This window comes from Eubalaena glacialis, chromosome 6, assembly GCF_028564815.1.
Source record: "Eubalaena glacialis isolate mEubGla1 chromosome 6, mEubGla1.1.hap2.+ XY, whole genome shotgun sequence".
In the NCBI taxonomy this organism is placed as follows: domain Eukaryota; kingdom Metazoa; phylum Chordata; class Mammalia; order Artiodactyla; family Balaenidae; genus Eubalaena; species Eubalaena glacialis.
This window is the reverse complement of record NC_083721.1, coordinates 103,733,218-103,754,267: the sequence shown is the minus strand read 5'-3', so window position 1 is coordinate 103,754,267 and position 21,050 is coordinate 103,733,218. Positions and strand designations below refer to the sequence as shown.

Below are 21,050 nucleotides of genomic sequence, written 5' to 3'. Positions count from 1 at the left end.
ACTAAACAGTTCATGGATATTGTGTACAGGCATACCTTGCTTTATTGCCCTTGGCTTTATTGCACTTTGCAGATATTGTGTTTTTTACAAATTGAAGATTTGTGGCAACTCTGAGTCAAGCAAGTCTATCAGTGCAATTTTCCAACAACATTTGCTCACTTCGTGTCTGTGTGTCATATTTTGGTAATCCTTACAATACATCAAACTTTTTCATTATTATATTTGTTATGGTTATCTGTGATCAGTGATTTCTGATGTTACTATCATAATTGGTTTTGGGCACCACAAACTGTGCCCATATAAGATAGTGAAATTAATTCATAGATGTGTGTGTTCTGACTGCTCTACCAACCAACCATTCCCCATCTCTCTCCCTCTCTTTGGACTTCTTTACTCCGAGACACAATATTGAAATCAGGACAATCAATAACCCTACAATGGCCTCTAAGTGTTCAAGTGAATGGAAAATTCACAAATCTCTCACTTCAATCAAAAGCTAGAAATGATTAAGCTTAGTGAGGAAGGCATGTCTAAAGCTGAGATATGCCTAAAGCTAGGTGTTTTACACAAAACAGTTGAGTTGTGAATACAAAGGGAAAGGTCTTGAAGGAGACAAAAAGTGCTACTCTAGTGACCACACAAATGATAAGAAAGCAAAACAGCCTTGTTGCTGATATGGAGAAAGTTTTAGAGCTGTAGATAGAAGATCAAACCAGCCACAACATTCTCCTAAGCCAAAGCCTAATCCATAGCAATGCCCTACTTCTCTTCAATTCCATGAAGGCTGTAGAAAAGAAGCTTGAAGATAGTGGAGATTGGCTCTTGAGGTTTAAGTAAAGAAGCCATCTCTATAACATAAAAATTCAGGCTGAAACAAAATGCTGATGTGAAGCTGCAGCAAGTTATCCAGAAGATCTAGCTAAGGTAATTAATAAAGGTGGCTACACTAAACAACGGATGTTCAATGTAAAGGAAACAGCCTTATATTGGAACCAAATGCCATCTAGGACCTTCACACCTAGAGAGGAGAAGTCAATGCCTGGTTTCAAAGCTTCAAAACACAGGCTGACTGTCTTGTTAGGGGCTGATGCAGCTGGTGAATTTAAGTTGAATTGAATGCTTATCTACCATTCCAAAAATTCCAGGGTCCTTAAGAATTATTCTCAATCAATTGTGCCTGTGCTCTGGAAATGAAACAACAAAGCCTGGAAGAGAGCATATCTGTTTACAACATGGTTTACTTAATATTTTAAGGCAACTGTTTAGACATACTACTCAGAAAAATAGATTTCTTTCAAAATATTACTGCTTACTGACAGTGTACCTGGTCACCCAAGAGCTCTGATGGAGATGTACAATGAGATTAATGTTGTTTTCATGCCTTCTAATACAACATCCATTCTGCAGCCCATGGATCAAGAAGTAATTTCAACTTTCAAGACTTACTAGGTAAAAAATACATTTTGTAAGGCTACAGTTGCCAGATAGTGATTCTTCTGATGGATATGAGCAAAGCTAATTTAAAATCTTCTGGAAAAGATTCACCATTCTACATGCGATTAAGAACATTCATGATTTGTGGGAAGAGATCAACACACCAACATTAACAGGAGTTTGAAAGAAGTTGATTCAAACCTTCATGGATGACTTTGAGGGTTTCAAGACTTCACTAGAGGAAGTAGTTGAAGATGTGTTGAAAAGAGCAAGAGAACTAGAATTAGAAGTAGAGCCTAAAGATGTGACTAAATTGCTACAATCTCATGACAAAACATTAATGGATGAAGAGTTGCAAAGAAAGTGGTTTCTTGAGATGGAATCTACTCCTGGTGATGAAGATACTATACAGCTTATTGAAATGACAAAGAAGGATTTAGAATATTACATAAACTTAGTTGATAAAAGAATGCTAGGATTTAAGAGGATTGACTGCAGTTTTGAAAGAAATTCTACTGTGGGTAAAATGCTATCAAACAGCATTACATGCTACAGAGAAATCATTTGTGAAAGGAAGACTTGATGTGGCAAACTTTATTGCTGTCTTATTTTAAGAAACTGCCACAGCCACCCCAACCTTCTGCAACCACCACCCTGATCAGTCAGCAGCCATCAACATCAAGGCAAGAGCCTCCACCAGAAAAAGATTACAACTTGCTAAATGCTCATATGATGGTTAGCATTTTTTAGCAATAAAGTATTTTGACTAAGGTATGTACACTGTTTTTTATACATAATGCTATTGCACACTTAATAGACTACAGAATAGTATAAACATAACTTTTATATGCACTTAGAAACCAAGAAATTCATGTAACTTACATTATTGTGATATTTGCTTTATTGTGGTAGCCTGGAACTAAACCTTCAATATCTCCAAGGTATACCTATACCAAGTTTGCATTTTTTTTTTAATCAAATAGTTGTCCTTAGTAGTTGTCCATATTCTTAAGCACTGTGCTAAGAATTGAATATCTATTGCTTAACAAGACAGTATCCAATGCCATCCCTATCAAATTTCCAATGACATTTATCACAGAACTGAAATGAGAATTTTAAGTTTGTATGGAAAGACAAAAGACCCTGAATAGCCAAAATAATCTTGAGAGAGAAGAAAAGAGCTGGAAGAATCATGCCCTCTGGCTTCAGACTATACTACAAAGCTACAGTCATCAAAACAGTATGGTACTGGCACAAAAACAGACGCATAGATCAATGGAACAGAGAGTCCAGAAATAAACCCACACACTTATGGTCAATTAATCTATGACAAACAAGGCAAGACTATACAATGAAGAAAAGAGAGTCTCTTCAATAAGTAGTGCTAGGAGAACAGGACAGCTACATGTAAAAGACTGAAATCAGAACATTCTCTAACACCATATACAAAAATAAACTCAAAATGTATTAAAGAACTAAATGTAAGACCAGATACCATAAAACTCCTAAAGGAAAACATAGGCAGAATACTCTTTGACATAAATCGCAGCAATATCATTTTGGATCCATTTCTTAGAGTAATGGAAATAAAAACAAAAATAAACAAATGGGACCTAATTAAAACTAAAAGTTTTGCAAGCAAAGGAAACTATAAACAAAATGAAAAGACTACCTACAGAATGGGAGAAAATACTTGCTAATAATGTGACCAATAAGGAATTAATTTCCAAAATATACAAAAAGCTATATAGCTCAATATCAAAAAAACAAACAGCCCAATCAAAAAATGGGCAGAAGACCTAAATAGACATTTTTCCAAAGAAGACATACAGATGGCCAACAGACACATAAAAAATATGCTCAACATAACTAATTATTAGAGAAATACAAATCAAAACCATAATGACGTATAACCTCACACCAGTCAGAATGGCCATCGTCAAAAAGTCTACAAACAATAAATGTTGGAGAGGATGTGGAGAAAAGGGAGTCCTCCTACACTGCTGGTGGGAATGTAAATTGGTGCAGTCACTATGGAGAACAGTATGAAGGTTACTTAAAAAAGTAAAAATAGACATAACATATGATCCAGCAATCCCACTCTAGGACATATATCTGGAGAAAATAACTAGAAAAGAGACATGCACCCCAATATTCACGGGAACACTATTTACAATAGACAAGACATGGAAGCAGCTTAAATATCCATCAACATATGAATGGATAAAGAAGATGTGGTATCACAAATATAATATCAAAAACCAGCAATCATGAGAAGAGGAGAGTACAAATGCAGATGTTGGATATGCATTTGAAATTAAGAGAGTAGCAACATAAAACAATCTTGTTTATATATAGACTGCTATATCAAAACCTCATGGTGACAGCAAACCAAAAATCTACAATAGATACACACACACACACAAAAGAAAAAGGAATCCAAACACAACACTAAAGACAGTCACCAAATCACAAGAGAAGAGAACAAAAGAAGGGGGAAAAAAAAAGACCTATGAAAATAATCCCAAAACAATTAACATAATGGCAATAAGAACCTACATATCGGTAATTACCTTAAATGTAAATGGATTAAATGTTCCAACCAAGACACAGACTGGCTGAGTGGATACAAAAACAAGACCCGTATATATGCTGTCTAAAAGAGACCCACTTCAGATCTAGGGACACATATAGCCTAAAGTGAGGGGATGGAAAATGTTATTCCATGCAAATGCAAATCAAAAGAAAGCTGGAGTAGCAATACTCATGTCAGACAAAATAGACTTTAAAAAAAAGACTGTTACAAGAGACAAAGAAGGACACTACATAAAGGATAAAGGGATCAATCCAAGAAGAAGCTATAATAATTATAAATATATATGCACCCAACATAGGAGCACCTCAATATATAAGGCAAATGCTAACAGCCATAAAATAAGTTGACAGTAACACAATAATAATGAGAGACTTTAACACCCCCACTTATGTCAATGGACAGATAATCTACACAGAAGATCAATAAGGAAATGAAGGCATTAAATGACACATTAGACCAAATGGAGTTAATTGATATTTATAGACCACTTATCTGAAAGCAGCAGAATACACATTCTTCGCAAGTGCACCTGAAACATTCTCTAGGCTACATCACATGCTGCGCCATAAAGCAAGACTCAATAAATTTAAGAAAATTGAAATCACATCAAGCATCTTTTCCGATCACAATACTATGATATTAGAAATCAACTACAGGGAAAAAAACTAAAAAACACAAATATGTGGAGGTTAAACAAGATGCTACTAAACAACCAATGCATTACTGAAAAACTCGAAGAGTAAATCAAAAAATATCTAGAGACAAATGAAAAAGAAAACATGACCAGAGGGGCAGAGTCAAGATGGCTGCAGAGTTCACATCCTCACAACTAGGGCACCTACCAGGCGTTGGTGGAGGACCGCAAACACCTAAGGGGATGGGAGGAACCCCTGCATGACCGGGTAGGACATGGGGGGAGGAGAATTGGAGGTGGGACGGGACTGGCGCCCCTGAGAGGCAACTGGGGAAGGGGAGGGGTTCCCATGCCTGGAGGGGCCCACTCAGGTGAGGGATAAGCAGGGATGGGGAGAGACTTTCAGGGGATCAGGGGATCAGAGGGGAATGCGGCCAACATTTCCCCTGCTCCCTTCAGCCCAGGCAAGCCTGCTAGGTTCCTGGACATGAATCTCCACCATCCGAGGCCTCCTCTAAATGTGCTGAGCCCAAGCCCTGCCCCCCCCCACACCCTATAGCCTTTTCTGGTCACGTGCCTGAGCCTATGCCCCGGCCCTGCTTAAGCTCCACCCCCTGCCTAAGCCCTGCCTTCCACTGCCAAGGCCTTTTCTGTCTTTTTTTTTTTTTTGCCACATAACTTTTGGGATCTTGGTTCCCAGGCTAGGGGTCGGGCCTGAGCGCCTGTGGTGGGAGTGCCAAGTCCAAACCGCTGGACTAACAGAGAACTTCAGACCCCAAGAAATATTAATCAGTGTGAGGTCTCCCAGAGGTCCTCATTTTGGCACCAAGATCCAGCTCTACCCAACTGCCTGAAAACTCCAGTGCCAGACACCTCAGGCCAAAGAAACAGTAAGACAGGAACACAGCCCCACCCATTTTTAAAAATGAGACAAAAAACAAATATGTTACAGATGACGGAGCACTCCCAAACTCGTTCTACAAGGCCACAATCACCTTGATACCAAAACCAGACAAAGATATCACAGAAAAGAAAATTACAGACCAATATCACTGATGAGCATAGATGCAAAAATCCTCAACAAAATACTAGCAGACAGAATCCAACAATATTTTAAAAGGATCATACACCATGATCAAGTGGGATTTATCCCAGGGATGCAAGTATTCTTCAATATATACAAATCAATCAATGTGATACACCAAATTAACAAATTAAAGAAAAAAAATATGATCATCTCCACAGATGCTGAAAAAGCTTTTGACAAAACTCAACAACCATTTATGATAAAAATGCTCCAGAAAGTGCATAAAGGAACCTACCTCAACATAATTAAGGCCATATAAAACAAACCCACAGCAAACGTCATTCTCAATGGTGAAAAACTGAAAGCATTTCCTCTAAGATCAGGAACAAGACAAGGATGTCCACCCTTTGCCACTATTACTCAAGATAGCTTTGGAAGTCCTAGCCACGGCAATCAGAGAAGAAAAAGAAATAAAAGGAACCCAAATTGGAAAAGAAGTAAGACTGTCACTGTTTGCAGATGACATGATACTATACATAGACAGTACTAGAGATGTTACCAGAAAATTACTAGGGTTCACCAATGAATTTGGTAAAGTTGCAGGATACAAAATTAATACACAGAAATCTCTTGCATTTCTATACACTAACAACAAAAGATCAGAAAGAGAAATTAAGGGAAGAAGCCCATTTACCATCACATCAAAAAGAATAAAATACCTAGGAATAAACCTACCTAAGGAAGCAGAGACCTGTACTCTGAAAACTATAAGATGCTGATGAAAGAAAATGAAGGTGACACTAACAGATGGAAAGATATACCATGTTCTTGGATTGGAAGAATCAATATTGTCAAAATGACTATAGTGCCCAAAGCGATCTACAGATTCAATGCAATCCCTATTAAATTACCAATGGCATTTTTTACAGAACTGGAACAGGAATTTTTAAATTTGTATGGCAACACAAAGGACCCCAAACAGCCAAAGCAATCTTGAGAAAGAAAAACGGAACTGGAGGAATCAGCCTAGCTGCCTCAGACTATACTACAAAGCTACAGTAATCAAAACAGCATGGTACTGGCACAAAAGTAGAAATATAGATCAATGGAACAGGATAGAAAGCTGAGAAATAAACTCACGCACCTATGGTCAATTAATCCACAACAAAGGAGACAAGACTGTACAGTGAAGAAAAGACAGTCTCTTTAATAAGTGGTGCTGGGAAAACTGGACAGCTACATGTAAAAGAATGAAATCAGAACATTCTTTAACACCATATACAAAAATAAACTCAAAATGGATTAAAGACCTAAATGTAAGACCGGATACTATAAAACTCTTAGAGGAAAACCTAGGCAGAACATTCTTTGACATAAATTGCATAGGCAGAACATTCTTTGACATAAATTGCAGCAATATCTTTTTGGATCCACCTCCTAGAGTAATCCACCTCCTAAAATAAACAAATGGGACTTTACTCAACTGAAAAGGCTTTGTGCAGCAAAGAAAACCATAAACAAAATGAAAAGACAACCCACAAAATAGGAGAAAATATTTGCAAATGTTGTGACTGTCAAAGGATTAATCTCCAAAATATACAAACAGCTCATTGAGCTGAATAGCAAAAAAACAAACAACCCAATCAAAAAATGGGCAGAAGATCTAAATAGACATTTCTACAAAGAAAACACACAGATGACCACAAAGCATATAAAAAGATGCTCAACATTGCTAATTATTAGAGAAATGCAAATCAAAGCTACAATGAAGCATCACCTCACAACAGTCAGAATGGCCATCATCACAAAGTCTACAAAACAATAAATGCTGGAGAAGGTGTGGAGAAAAGGGAACCCTCCTACACTGTTGGCAGGAATGTAAACTGGTACAGCCACTATGGAGAACAGTATGGAGGTTCCTTAAAAAACTACAAATAGAGCTACCATATGATCCAGCATTCCCACTCCTGGGCATATATCCTAAGAAAAGCATGGTTTGAAAGGATACATGCACCTCAATGTTCACTGCAGCACTATTTATAATAGCCAAGACATGGAAACAACCTAAATGTCCACCAAGAGATAAATGAATAAAGAAGATGTGGTATATATATATAATGGAATATTATTCAGCCATAAAAAAGAATGAAATAATGCCATTTCCAGCAACATGGATGGAAAAATTGTCATATTAAGTGAAGTTAATAAGACAGAGAAAGACAAATATATGATATCGCTTATATGTCAAATCTAAAAAAATGATACAAATCAACTTATTTACAAAACAGAAACAGACTCACAGATTTCAAAACAAACTTATGGTTACCAAAGGGGGAATGGTGGTGGGGAGGGATGAATTAGGAGGTTGGGAATTAACATATACACATTATTATATATAAAATAATCAACAAGGACCTATTGTATAGCATAGAGAACTTTACTCAATACTCCATAATAACCTATATGAGAAAAGAATCTGAAAAAGAATACATACATGTGTATGTATAATAAATAAATAAATAAATAGATAAAAGATGAATGGGGAAAAAAAAGATGTGGTATGTACATACAATGGGATATTACTCAGCCATAGAAAAGAATGAAATAATGTCATTTGCAGCACCATGGATGGACCTAGAAATTATCATATTAAGTGTAGTAAGCCAGACAAAGATAAATATCATATGATATCACTTATATGTGGAAACTAAAAAAATGATACAAATGAACTTATTTACAAAACAGAAGCAGAAAACCAGAGGAAACCAGAGGAACATCTTTGAAGTGGAATAACACTGACTTATCTTATTGGGATGCAATAACAAATATAATAGACTAGGTGGCTTAATCAACAAAAATTTATTTCTGGTAGTTCTGGATGCTGGAAAGTCCAAGATCAATGGGCTGGCCAATTCAGTTCCTGGTGAAAACCCTCTTCCTGGTATGCAAATGGCCACCTTCTTACTGTATCCTTACATGGTGGAGAGTACTCTGGTCTTTTCATCCCTTTATAAGGCATAGTATTAAGGTTCTCTAGAGAATCAGAACTAATAGGATATATATAGCAGGATATAAATCCTGCTTAGATTTATATCCTATTTATATATAGGATATAAATCTTTTATATAATAAAAATATTTATTATAAGAAATTTTCTCACACAATTATAGAGGCTGAGAAGTCTCACTATCAGCCATTTGCAAACTATAGCCCCACAAGAGCTAGTTAGTGTAATTCAGCTAGAGTCTTAAGGCCTGAGAAGTAGGAGTGCCAATGGTAGGGGAAGATCAATGTCCCAGCTCAAGCAATAACTCAAGTCTTCCTTTCTCTGTGTTTTTGTTCTATTCAAGGACTGAAGGGTGTTCACCCACACTGCAGAATGCAAACTGCTTTTCTGAATCCACTGATTCAAATGCTAATTTCATGCAGAAACATTCCTACAGACACATCCAAAAATAATGTTTAGCCAAATATCTGGGCACCTGAGAGCCAGTCAAGGTGACACATAAAATTAACCATCACATGTCCACTCCTTAACAACTTGAAACCCATATATTCTTAAACTATACTTAATTTCCAAATAAAGATAATAACAAGGTCTAATGTGGTACAATTATCCTGTGTACAACCAAAACTGCACTAACCCCTTGCCCCGGAGAGGAAGTAAACTCCTTGAGTGATGTTTATTCTTCTTTTTGATATTGTACCTTAGGTAATATGATATATAAAGTCAATACATCTTATCTTATGTGATAAGGGAATAAGAGAGGAAAGAAAAAAATACATGCACACAAGGATATTCATAACAAAAGTATCAGTTAGTTTCATTAGTTTTTTAAAAAGGTTCAAAAGTATCATATACAGAGTCACCTGGCTTCTTGTTTCTTTTAAGTGGTTGATTAGGAGTATCTAATGCAGATCATTTGTATATGTCTATAAATAGTCTGCACCCTGGACTGTCAGTACTCTATTTACTACTAGAAATAGAGTCATTAGAGATTAAAATGAACTATCATAGACACGAATCCCAGCATGGGGGCACCACACCCACAAAACTCATCCAAACCCACTTACATGCCAAAGGTCCCACCTCCAAATACCATCACACTGGGGATTAAGTGTCCAACGTAATGACTGCGGTGGGTGGGGGGGACCCAAACATTTAGTCAACAGCAAACATCATCAGAGGGACACATTAGGAAGTTCATTTGTGCTGCATATCTGAGCAGAATAACCTGGAGGCTAGTATCTGCCTAGAGTAGTGATAATGAGGATGAACATAAATAGATATACTCAGCAAATATAAGAGGTAGAATTGACAATTCTTGGCAATAACTGGATTTGGGAGAAGATGGAATTAAATAAGACCCAGGTATACAGTGCTGATGGCATATTGCAAGGCATGATGAATAATATATTACAGATTATTAAACCCCAATCACCTTTTTCCTATGCTTCTTCCCTAAAAGTTGAGAGAACCTCTGAGTAGATGGAGTCTTTATGCTGAATGATCCAGCTCTACCCTCAAAGATTTTGATTCTGTTTATTTTCTGAATTTTAATGGCATTTTGTCTTTAAATATGTTAACATACCAAAAAATATTTTAAGATAACAAGCAACTGAAAAGTATCTCAGTTTTCACCCAGAAGAGACAATTTAGCAAGAAACAGCAGATCAAAGGGATACACACAGTGAGACCGAAAAGTGTAATGAAAGTACTCATAGCTTTCCAAATCTAATTATTTTTCAATAGCTGCCCCACAGAGAAAAATGTAGACTTAGTTACCAGGGATCATCTATATTTGCAAAATAAGGATTTTCAGGGAAAAAAGGACACTAAAATTAAGCACCTACTTCGTGGTAGGAACTGTGTTAAATCAACATTGTCTCCTTTTATTTCCTTAAGACCCTGTGGGGTGTTTCTATTTTAAAGAAGAAAAAAAAAAAAGGAAAATAACAAGGTTGGTAGAGCTTATGTAAATCATCCAAATCCAGGGAAATGTACTATTAGAATTTAAATATGTTTACCTCTTTACATTAAACTTTCATCAGAGAGTAAGACTTTCAGAAGTATTATGAAAAATGTGATTTTAAGTTTTAAGTCCCTCAGGTATCAAAATTTAATCTCTAGTTAAAAGAAATTAAGTTTCTACATCTGAAAGTTTGGAGTCTAGACAATAATATCAAGACAAAAAATGATGACAAAGCCTCAGGAAAACTTTTCCTGAGTTGCAGGCGAATGCTAGTTAAACTAATTATAATAATCTTAAAAAAGTTGTTCAAAATTATTTTAAATAGGAACTTTAGTTTGAATATTATTTTAAAAATGGCTTATTTAGTAATATTTGTTAAATTTTAATTATATTGTCATTTACTATAAAATGTCAGTCATTATAATAGTTGATCAATTTAAATGAATCAGTATTAGAGAAAAAAGTAATAAAATAAATTTTTATCTTAAATTAATGTATTAAAATACATGTTTCCTTTTAGAGTGATTTTTTAAGAAAATAACAACATATGTGCCCTTTTTAAATATTTTACGCTTTATATATTAGAGTCCACAGCCTGCTAAATAAAAACAGTAACGAGATATTTCACAAACTATTGTATAATTTAAAATTATGAACTTAATTTCATAAAAAAAGTTAGGTGTAAGTGCATACTGGCTAATCTAAAAATGTTATATTCCATCTCTGGTCTAAAATATTTTATGAGAGGGATTCAGATCAAGATGGTGGAATAGGAGGACACAACTCACTTTCCTCAATAAACACATCAAGAACGTCTATATGTGGAGCAATTCTTACTGCAAATTATCTGGAGACTGACAGAAAGACTCTTGCACAACCAAGGCTGTAAGAACAGCCACAAGGAATTGGGTAGGAAGGGAAGTGCAGCAATAGGGTCACGACCTGTGCCCTGGAAGGGGACTCAGAAGAGGAGGGTTAACCTCCCTGGGGAGTGAGCGGTTTGAGCCACATACTGAATGCCCCAGCCCTGGAGTCCAACACCAGGAGGACAAGTACCCTTGGCTGGTTGGAGGGCTGGTGGGACTAACAGGAGGACTATGGGAAGCCTGGACTCCACTTTTAAGGAAGGCATACATGCTTGCTTACTCCCAAAGCAGAGCAGAGGTGGGGGATTGAAACTGCAAAGGATGCTGGCCAGTTTCCTGTGACCATTCGGGTGCATGCCCCAGCCTAAGCTGAGTGCCTGCTCCAGACCCACTTGCTTCATGATGCAGCTGCACACTGGGGCAAGGGCTGCTCCACCTGAGGGGAGAGCTCAGCTGTGAGGGACAAATGTGGTTCAGACCCAGAGCTGTATCTGAACAGGGCAGGGACAGCTATTATAGGTACTTACAGAGGTAGCATATCAGAAGCAGTCTGGGTCTCTGACTGTGGCTAGGGCTACCACAGTACACACCGTGGCTGACACTGAGTACCAACACAAGCTCCACCTGCTCTGCAGTGCAGCTTCACTCTAGGGTGAAGGTTGAAGCAGCCAAGGGGACAGCTCAGTTGTGACAGACGAAGGTGTCTTGGACCGCAGTTGCATCTCAATGGGATGAGGGCAGCCATTACTGGTGCATATAGGGGCAGCACATCAGAAGCATTCTGAGTCTCTAACCGTGGCTGGGACTGCCAATGGCCACAACCAGACCCACACTGAGCCCTGGTGCCAGCCCCTCTTGCTCTAGCACTTGTTCCCTTTGGGGCAAGGGTGTTGGTGTTAGGAAGAGGGAGAGCACACACTTAAAGGGAATGGAGCCAACTCAGACATGACTCTCAGGGCTTCTACACCAGCATCTTGGGACCCAACCCCAACCATCAATAGGGTGGTACAGGTCCCTGAGTAAAGGAGAAGCCTGAGCTCACACACGGCTCTGGACCCAGCTTTTCCATCTCCAGCTCCACCTCCCACCAAGGCTGCCAGCACACCCTGAAGAAAGATATGATTTGTGCTCACATCAGGTCAACCTCTCCCACCAAAGCCACTGGGCACACACAGACTGTATAAGGATGCTCCCAAACAAGGACACCCCTTCAAGATTGCAATAGGTAACTGTTTCACTTGATTTTATAGAGATATAGAAAGTTAAGAAAAATGAGAAGACAGAGGAATTTGATTCCATTGAAAGAACAATAACCAAAAAAACCTGAAAAACTAATGAAACAGAAATAAACCATTTATCAGATGAAGAATTCAAAGCATTAATAATAAGAATGCTAACTGAATTAGGGAAAAGAATAGGTGAACACAGTGAGAATTTTAATAAGTAATTAAAAAATAAAACAAAGAACCAGTCAGAACTGAAAAATACAATAACTAAAATGAAAAATGTACTAGAAGGAATTAACAGCAGACTAGGTGATACAGAAGAACATATACATGATCTAGATGATAGAATAATGGAAATCACCCATTCAGAACAGCAAAAAGAAAAACAAATTAAAAAAATGAGAACAGTTTAAGGGACCTCTAAGACATCAAGTATACCAATATTCGCATTGCAGAGGTCCAAGAAAGAGAAGAGCGAGAGAAAGGAGTCTAAGATGTATTTGATAAAATTATGGCTGAAAACTTCCCAGACCTGAAGAAGGAAACAGATATCCACAGGTACAAGAAGCACAGAGGGTCCAACAGAAGATAAGCCAAAGAGAGCCACATCAAAACATATCATAATTAAAATGGCAAAAGTTAAAGAGAGAATTCTAAAGGCAGCAAGAGAATAACAGAATGTAATATACAATGACCCCTATAAGGCTGTCAGGTTATTTTTCTACAAAAGCTTTGCAGGCCAGAAGTGAGTGGCATGATGTATTCAAAGGACTGAAAGGGGAAAACCTGCAAACTAGGATACTCAACCCAACAAGATTATCATTTAGAATTGAAGGAGAGATAAAGAACTCAGTAGAGCAAAAGCTAAACGAGTTCATCAATACTAAACCTATCCTAAATGAAGTGTTAAGTGGTCTTCTCTAAGTGGAAAGAAAAGGCTATAGCAGAATATAAGTATATATAGAAAAGGAAAAATCCCACTAGTAAAGACAAATGTACAGTAAAGGCTGACTATCAATCCCTTTAATAAGCTATTACAAAGATAAAAAGACAAAAGAATTGTAAAATCAACTACAAGTACAATAATCAGTAAGGGAACGGACTTGAAGATGTAAAATATGACATCAAGAACACAATATGTAGGGGAGGGTAGTAAAAAAAATATATACATCTTTTAGAATGTGTTTGAATAAATGACTACCAGTTTAAAACAAGTAGGTATAGTTATAGGTCAACATATATGAACCCCATGGTAACCATAAATCAAAAACCTACAATAGATACACAGAGAGTAGAGAGAAAGGAACACAAGCACACTATTAAGAAAATCATCAAACCACAAGGGAAGAAACTAAAAGAAGAAAAAACAGAGAACTGAAAAAACAACCAGAGAACAAGTAACAAAAATGCAATAAGTACATACCTATCAATAATTACTTTAAATGTCAATGGACTAAATGTTCCAACAAAAAGACATAGAGTGTCTGATTGGGTTAAAAAAAAACAACAAACAAACAAGATCCATCTATATGCTGCTTACAAGAGACTCTCTTCAGAGCTAAGGACACCCACAGACTGATAGTTGACAGAATGGAAGATATTTCATGCAAATGGTAATGAGAATAAAGTGGGGCTAGCAATACTCATACCAGATGAAATAAACTTTAAAACAATATCTATAACAAAAGACAAAGAAAGATATTACATAACAATAAAGGGATCGATACAAGAAGAGGCTATAACAATTTTTAACATATATGCCCTTAATACAGGAGCACCTAAATATATAAAGCAAATATTAACAGATATAAAGGGAGAAGCTGACAATAATACAATAATAGTAGGGAACTTTAACAGCCCACTTACATCAACAGACAGATCATCTAGACAGAAAATCAATAAGGCAACAGTGGACTTAAATGGCAGATTAGACCTGATGGACCTAACAGATATCTACAGAACCCTACATCCAAAAACAGCAGAATACACATTCTTTTTAACTGCACATGAAACATTCTCCAGGATATATTACATGCTAGGTCATAAAAAAATTCTCTACAAATTTAAGAGGATAGAGATTATATTAAACATTTTTTTCCAACCACAATGGTATGAAACTAGAAATCAGTTATAGAAAGTAAAATGGGGGAAAAAACACATGGAGACTAAACAACATGCTACTAAAATACCAATGGATCAATGAAAAAATCAAAAGAGGAAATCAGAAAATACTTCCTGATAAATAAAAATAGAAGCACAACTTTCAAAAATCTATAGGATGCAGCAAAAGCAGTTCTAAGAGTGATACAAGTTTACAGTGATGCAGTTTACAGTGATACAAGTGATGCAGTGATGCAGTTTACAGTGATACAACCCTATCTCAAGAAATAGGAAAAGTCTCACATAACCAACCCAACTTACCATCTAAAGGAATTAGAAAAAGAAGAACAAACAAAACCCAAAGTAAGCAGAAGGAAGGGCATAATAAAGATTAGAGAGGAAATAAATAAAATAGAAACCAAAACAAAAACAACAGAAAAGATCAATAAAACAAGAGCTTATTTTCTGAAAAGATAAACAAAATTGAAAAACCTTTAGCCAGGCTCATCAAGAATGAAAGAGAGGGCACAAATTAACAAAATAAGAAATCAAAGAGGAGAAATAACAAGTGATACTACAGAGATACAAAACAATCATAAGAGAATACCATAAATAGTAATATGCCAACAAATTGGACTATCTAAAAGAAATGTACAAATTTCTGGAAACATACAATTTGCCAAGACTGAATGAGGAAGAAATAGACACACAAGAAATAGACCAGTCATTAGTAGTGAAATTCGATTCATAATTAAAAACAAAAAATAAAAACAAAAACACTCAGCAAACAAAAGTGCATTACTGGACAGCTTCACAAGGGAATTCTACCAAACACATAAAGAAGAGCTCGTACCTATTCTTCTCAAACTACTGCAAAAAATTGAAGAGGGAACACTTTCAAATTCATTCTATGAGGCCACCATTACCTTGATACCAAAACCAGACAAAAACACTACAAAATAGAAAATTACAGGCCAAAATATCTGATGAATATAGGTGCAAAAGTCCTCAAACCAAATTAGCAAACTGAATTCAACAATATATAAAAAGGATCATACACCATGTTCAAGTGGATTTATTCCAGGGATTCAAGGATAGTTCAGTATCTGAAAATTAGTCAGTGTGATACACCACATTGACAAAAAGGAAGGCTAAAAATCACATGATCATTTCAATAGACACAGGAAAAGCATTTGACAAAATTCAACATTCCCTCATGATAAAAACTCTCATTAAAGTTGGTATAGGGGGAACATATCTCAACATAATAAAGGTCATTTATGATAAACCCACAGCTAACATCATAAACAAAATCTAAAAGCCTTTTCTATAAAATCAGGAATGAGACAAATATGCCCACTCTTGCCACTTCTATTTATCATATTTAACATTGGCAATTCTAGCCACAGCAATCAAGAAATAAAACATCCAAATTGGAAGGGAAGAAAGAAAACTGTCACTTTTTGCAGATAACATGATACTATTTATTAAACCTTAAAGCTTCCACCAAGAAAGCTATTAGAATAAATGAATTCAATAAAGCTGTAGGATGTAAGATTAATATTCAGAAATTTGTTGCTTTTTTTATACATTGATAATGAATTATCAGAAAGAGAAAACAAGAAAACAATCCCATTTAAAACGGCATCAAAAAGAATAAAATACTTAGGAATAAATTTAACAGAAAAAGTGAAAGACTTATACCCTGAAAACTATAAAACACTCATAAAAGAAATTGAAAATGATACAAAGAAATGGAATGATATCCCATGTTCATGGGTTGGAATACTTAATATTGTTAAAATGTCCATGTAACCAAAAGTAATCTACAGGTTGACTGTAATCCCTATCACATTGCCCATGACATTTTTCACAGAACTGGAATAAATAATCCTAATATTTGTATGGAACTACAAAAGATCCCAAATTGCCAAAACAGTCTTGAGAATATTCAAAGCTGGAGGTATTATGTTCCCTGACTTCAGCTATACTACAAAGCTACAGTAATCAAAACAGCATGGAACTGGCGCAAAAACAGACACATAGAATAATGAACAGAATAGAGAACCCATCAACAGATGAATGAATTTTTAAAATGTGGTATATATACAATGGAATATTATTCAGCCATAAAAGATTGAAATTTTGCCCTTCGCAACAACACAGATGGACTTGGACGGAATTATGCTTAGAGAAATAATTCAGAGAAAGACAAGTCGATTAACATCTTTACATAACCTTAAAGATGAACTACAGAGTCAGAGTGATACCCTACTTATAACAAAAGAAAAATTTTATTTAAAGGGCTTTATAATATTTGTAGAGAAAAGTGTATTTTTAAAAATAAAAACATAAACATTATGAAAACAATATTTTCAAAGAAGTAGGAACCTAGATTGATGCTAATTTTTTCTTCATATTTAAAAAATTTTATTCAATCTATTTAAGCAAAATAAACAAATAAATAAACAAGCTCACCCATTTCTCCCACACACCTCTTGCAACAACCAATATGTTCTCTGTATCTATGAACTTGGTGTTTTTTTTTTTTTTTTTCTCAGATTCTAAATATAAGAAACATCGTATGGTGTTTGTCTTTCTCTGACTTAATTTCACTTAGCATCATGTTCTTGAGGTCCATTCACAGTGTCACAAGTGGCAAGATTTCATTCTTTTTTATGGCCGAATACTATGCCATTGTGTATATACCACAATTTCTTTATCCATTCATCCATCAATGGACACTTAGGTTACTTCCATAAACAACTATTTTAAATAATGCTGCAATGAACATAGGGGTACACGTATCTTTTTGAATTAGTGTTTTTGTTTTCTCCAGATAAATACTCAGAAGTGGAATTGCTAGATCAGATGATAGTTTTTATTTTTAGTATTTTTAAATTTTTGAGGAACCTCCAATACTGTTTTCTACAATGTGTGACTGTACAAATTTACAGTCCCACCAACAGTTTCCTATGTCCTCACCAACACATGTTATTTCCTGTCTTTTTGAAAATAGCCATTTTTATGGGTGTGAAGTGATATCTCATTGTGGTTTTGATTTGCATGTCCCTAATGATTAATAATGTTGAGCATCTTTTCATGTACCTGTTGGCCATCTACATGTCTTCTTTGGAGAAATGTCTATTTGGATCCTCTACTCATTTTTTAATAGGATTTATTTTTTTGTCATTATTGATTTGTATGAGTTCTTTATATATTTTGTATATTAACCCCTTATCAAATATGTAATTTGCAAATATTTTTCCCATGTAGTAGGTTTTTTATTTTGTTTATGGTTATCTTTGCTTTTTAGTTTGATGCAGTGCTACTTTTTATTTTTGCTTTTCTTGCTTTTGCTTTTGGTATCAAATTCAAAAAACATCACCAATACATATGTCAAAGAGCTTACTACCTATGTTTTCTAAGAGTTTTATGTTTTCAGGGTTTAAGTTCAAGTCTTTAACCCATTTTGAGTTAATTATTGTGTATGGTATAAGATAGTCATCCAATTTTCCCAACACTGTTTATTGAAGAGACTGACCTTTCCCATGGGATATTCTTGACCCCTTTGTCATAAATTGACTATATATGCATAGGTTTATTTCTGGATTCTTGATTCTGTTCCATTGATCTATGTGTCTGTTTTTATGCCAATACCAAACTATCTTTGATGACTAGATTTGTAATATAGTTTGAAGTAGGGAATCATGATGCTTCTGGCTTTGTTCTTCTTTATCAAGATTGCTTTGCCTATTTGGAGTCTTTTGTGGTTCTGTAAACAGTTTAGGATTGTGTATTCTATTTCTGTGAAAAATGTCATTGGAATTTTGATAGATATTGTGTTGAATCTGTAGACTGTTTTGGGCAGTGTGGACATTTTAACAATATTAATTCTTCCAATCCTTGAACATGGAATACCATTCCATTTATTTGTGTCTTCTTCAATTTCTTTCACTAATGTCTTATAGTTTTCAATATAGAAGTCTTCCACCTCCTTGGTTAAATTTGTTCCTAATTATTTTATTCTTTCTGATGAAATTGTAAATGAACCATTTTCTTAATTTTTCTTTCTGATAGTTCCATATTAGTGCAAAGAAATGCAACAGATTTTTGAGTATTGATTTTATATCCTGCAAATTTGCTGAATTCATTTATGAGTTCTAATAGTTTTTTAATGAAGTCTTCAGGGTTTTCTAAATATTATAGCATGTCATCTGCAGATAGCGAAAGTTTTACCTCTTCCTTTCCAATTTGGATGATTTTATTTCTTTTTCTTGCCCAATTGCTCTGGGTAAGACTTCCAATCCTGTGTTGCATAAAAGTGGCAAGATTGGACATCCTAGTCTTTTTTCTGACCTCAGAGGAAAAGTTTTTAGTTTTTACCATTGAGTATGATGTTAGCTATGAGCTTGTCAACTACAAACTTTACTATGTTGAGGTATGTTCCGTCTACACCTGCTTTCTTGAGAGTTTTTCAATGTCCAAAAATGGACACTGAATTTTTTCAAATGCTTTTTCTGCATCTATTGTGATGACGATAAAATTGTTATTCTTTTTTTTTTTTTTTTTGGCTGCGTTGGGTCTTCATTGCTGCGCACAGGCTTTCTGTAGTTGCAGTGAGCAGAGGCTACTCTTCATTGCAGTTCATGGACCTCTCACTGCAGTGGCTTCTCTTGTTGAAGAACATGGGCTCTAGGCATGTGGGCTTCAGTAGTTGGAGCACACAGGCTCAATAGTTGTGGCACACGGGCTCTAGGGTGCAGGCTTAGTAGTTGTGGTGCACGGGCTTAGTTGCTCCACAGCATGTGAGATCTTCCCAGACCAGGGCTCGAACCCGTGTCCCCTGCATTGGCTGGCAGATTCTTAACCACTGTGCCACCAGGGAAGTCCCAAAATTGTTATTCTTCATTTTGATAGTGTGATGTATCACATTGACTGATGTGCAGATGTTGAACCATCTTTGTATCCCTGGAATTAATCCCACATGATCATGGTGTATAGTGTATTCTTTTATTTTTGAACTTGGTTTGCTAATATTTGTTGAGGATTTTTGCATCTATGTTCTTCAGGGATATTGCACTGTAAATTTTTTTGGGTGGTGTCTTTACCTGGTTTTGGTATCAGCATAATGCTGATCTTGTAGAATGAGTTTGGAAGCATTTCTTCCTCTTCTATTTTTTTGGAAGTTTGAGAGGATTGCTATTAATTCTTCTTTGAATGTCTGGTAGAATAAACCAGTGAAGATGTCTGGTCAAGCACTTTTTCAATCTCCTTGCTAATCATTCATTTGTCCAGAGTTTCTATTTCATCATGATTCAGTCTTGGGAGGTTGTATATTTCTGGGAATTTATCCATTTCTTCTAGGTTGCCAAATTTGTGGGCATATAATTGTTTAGTCTATTATTATCCTTTGTCTATCAATTATATTGTCTCCTCTTTTGTTTTTTATTTTATTTGAGTCCTCTTTTTTTTTTCTTGGTGAGTTTAGCCAAAGGTTTGTCAATTTTGTTTATCTTTTAAAAGAACTAGCTCTTAGTTTCATTGATCTTTTTTTATTGACTTTTCAGTCTCTGTTTCACTTATTTCTGCTCTAATATTTGTTATTTCCTTCCTTCTACTAATTTGAGCTAAATTTGTTCTTTTATTTTTTAGTTTCTTGAAGTGTAAAGATAGGGTGCTTATTTGAGACTTTCTTCTTTCTGGAAGTAGGCATTTATCACTATGAAATTCTCTCATAGATCTGCTTTTGCTGCATCCCAAAATTTGGTATGTTACATTTCCATTTCTATTTGTCTCAAGGTATTATTCCTCTTTTGATTTCTTCTTTACCCATCAGTTGTTCAGTAGCATGTTATTTTATTTCCACATATTTGTGAATTTCCAGGTTTTTTTCCATGTGATTGATTTCTTGTCATACCATTGTGGATGGAAAACAGACTTAATAGGATTTAAATCCTCTTAAATTTATTACCTTATTTTGTGGTTTAACACATGATCTATACTGGAAAAATGTATGTGCTCTTGAGAAGAATGTGTATTCTGTTGCTTTTGGATGGAATCTTCTCTAAATATCTGTTAAGGCCATCTAGTCTAACATGTTTAAGGCTTTTGTTTTCTTTGATTTTCTGTCTGGACGCTCTATCCATTGATGTATGTGGGATACTAATATCTCCTACAATTATTGTATTGCT

General features: G+C 35.6%; 1 pseudogene; it reads left to right on the top strand.

Moving 5' to 3' along the window:
• Nucleotides 1-1,639: 1,639 nt before the first annotated feature.
• LOC133093021 (protein FAM104A-like) overlaps nucleotides 1,640-21,050 on the top strand; it is a 108,460-nt pseudogene continuing 89,049 nt past the window's right edge.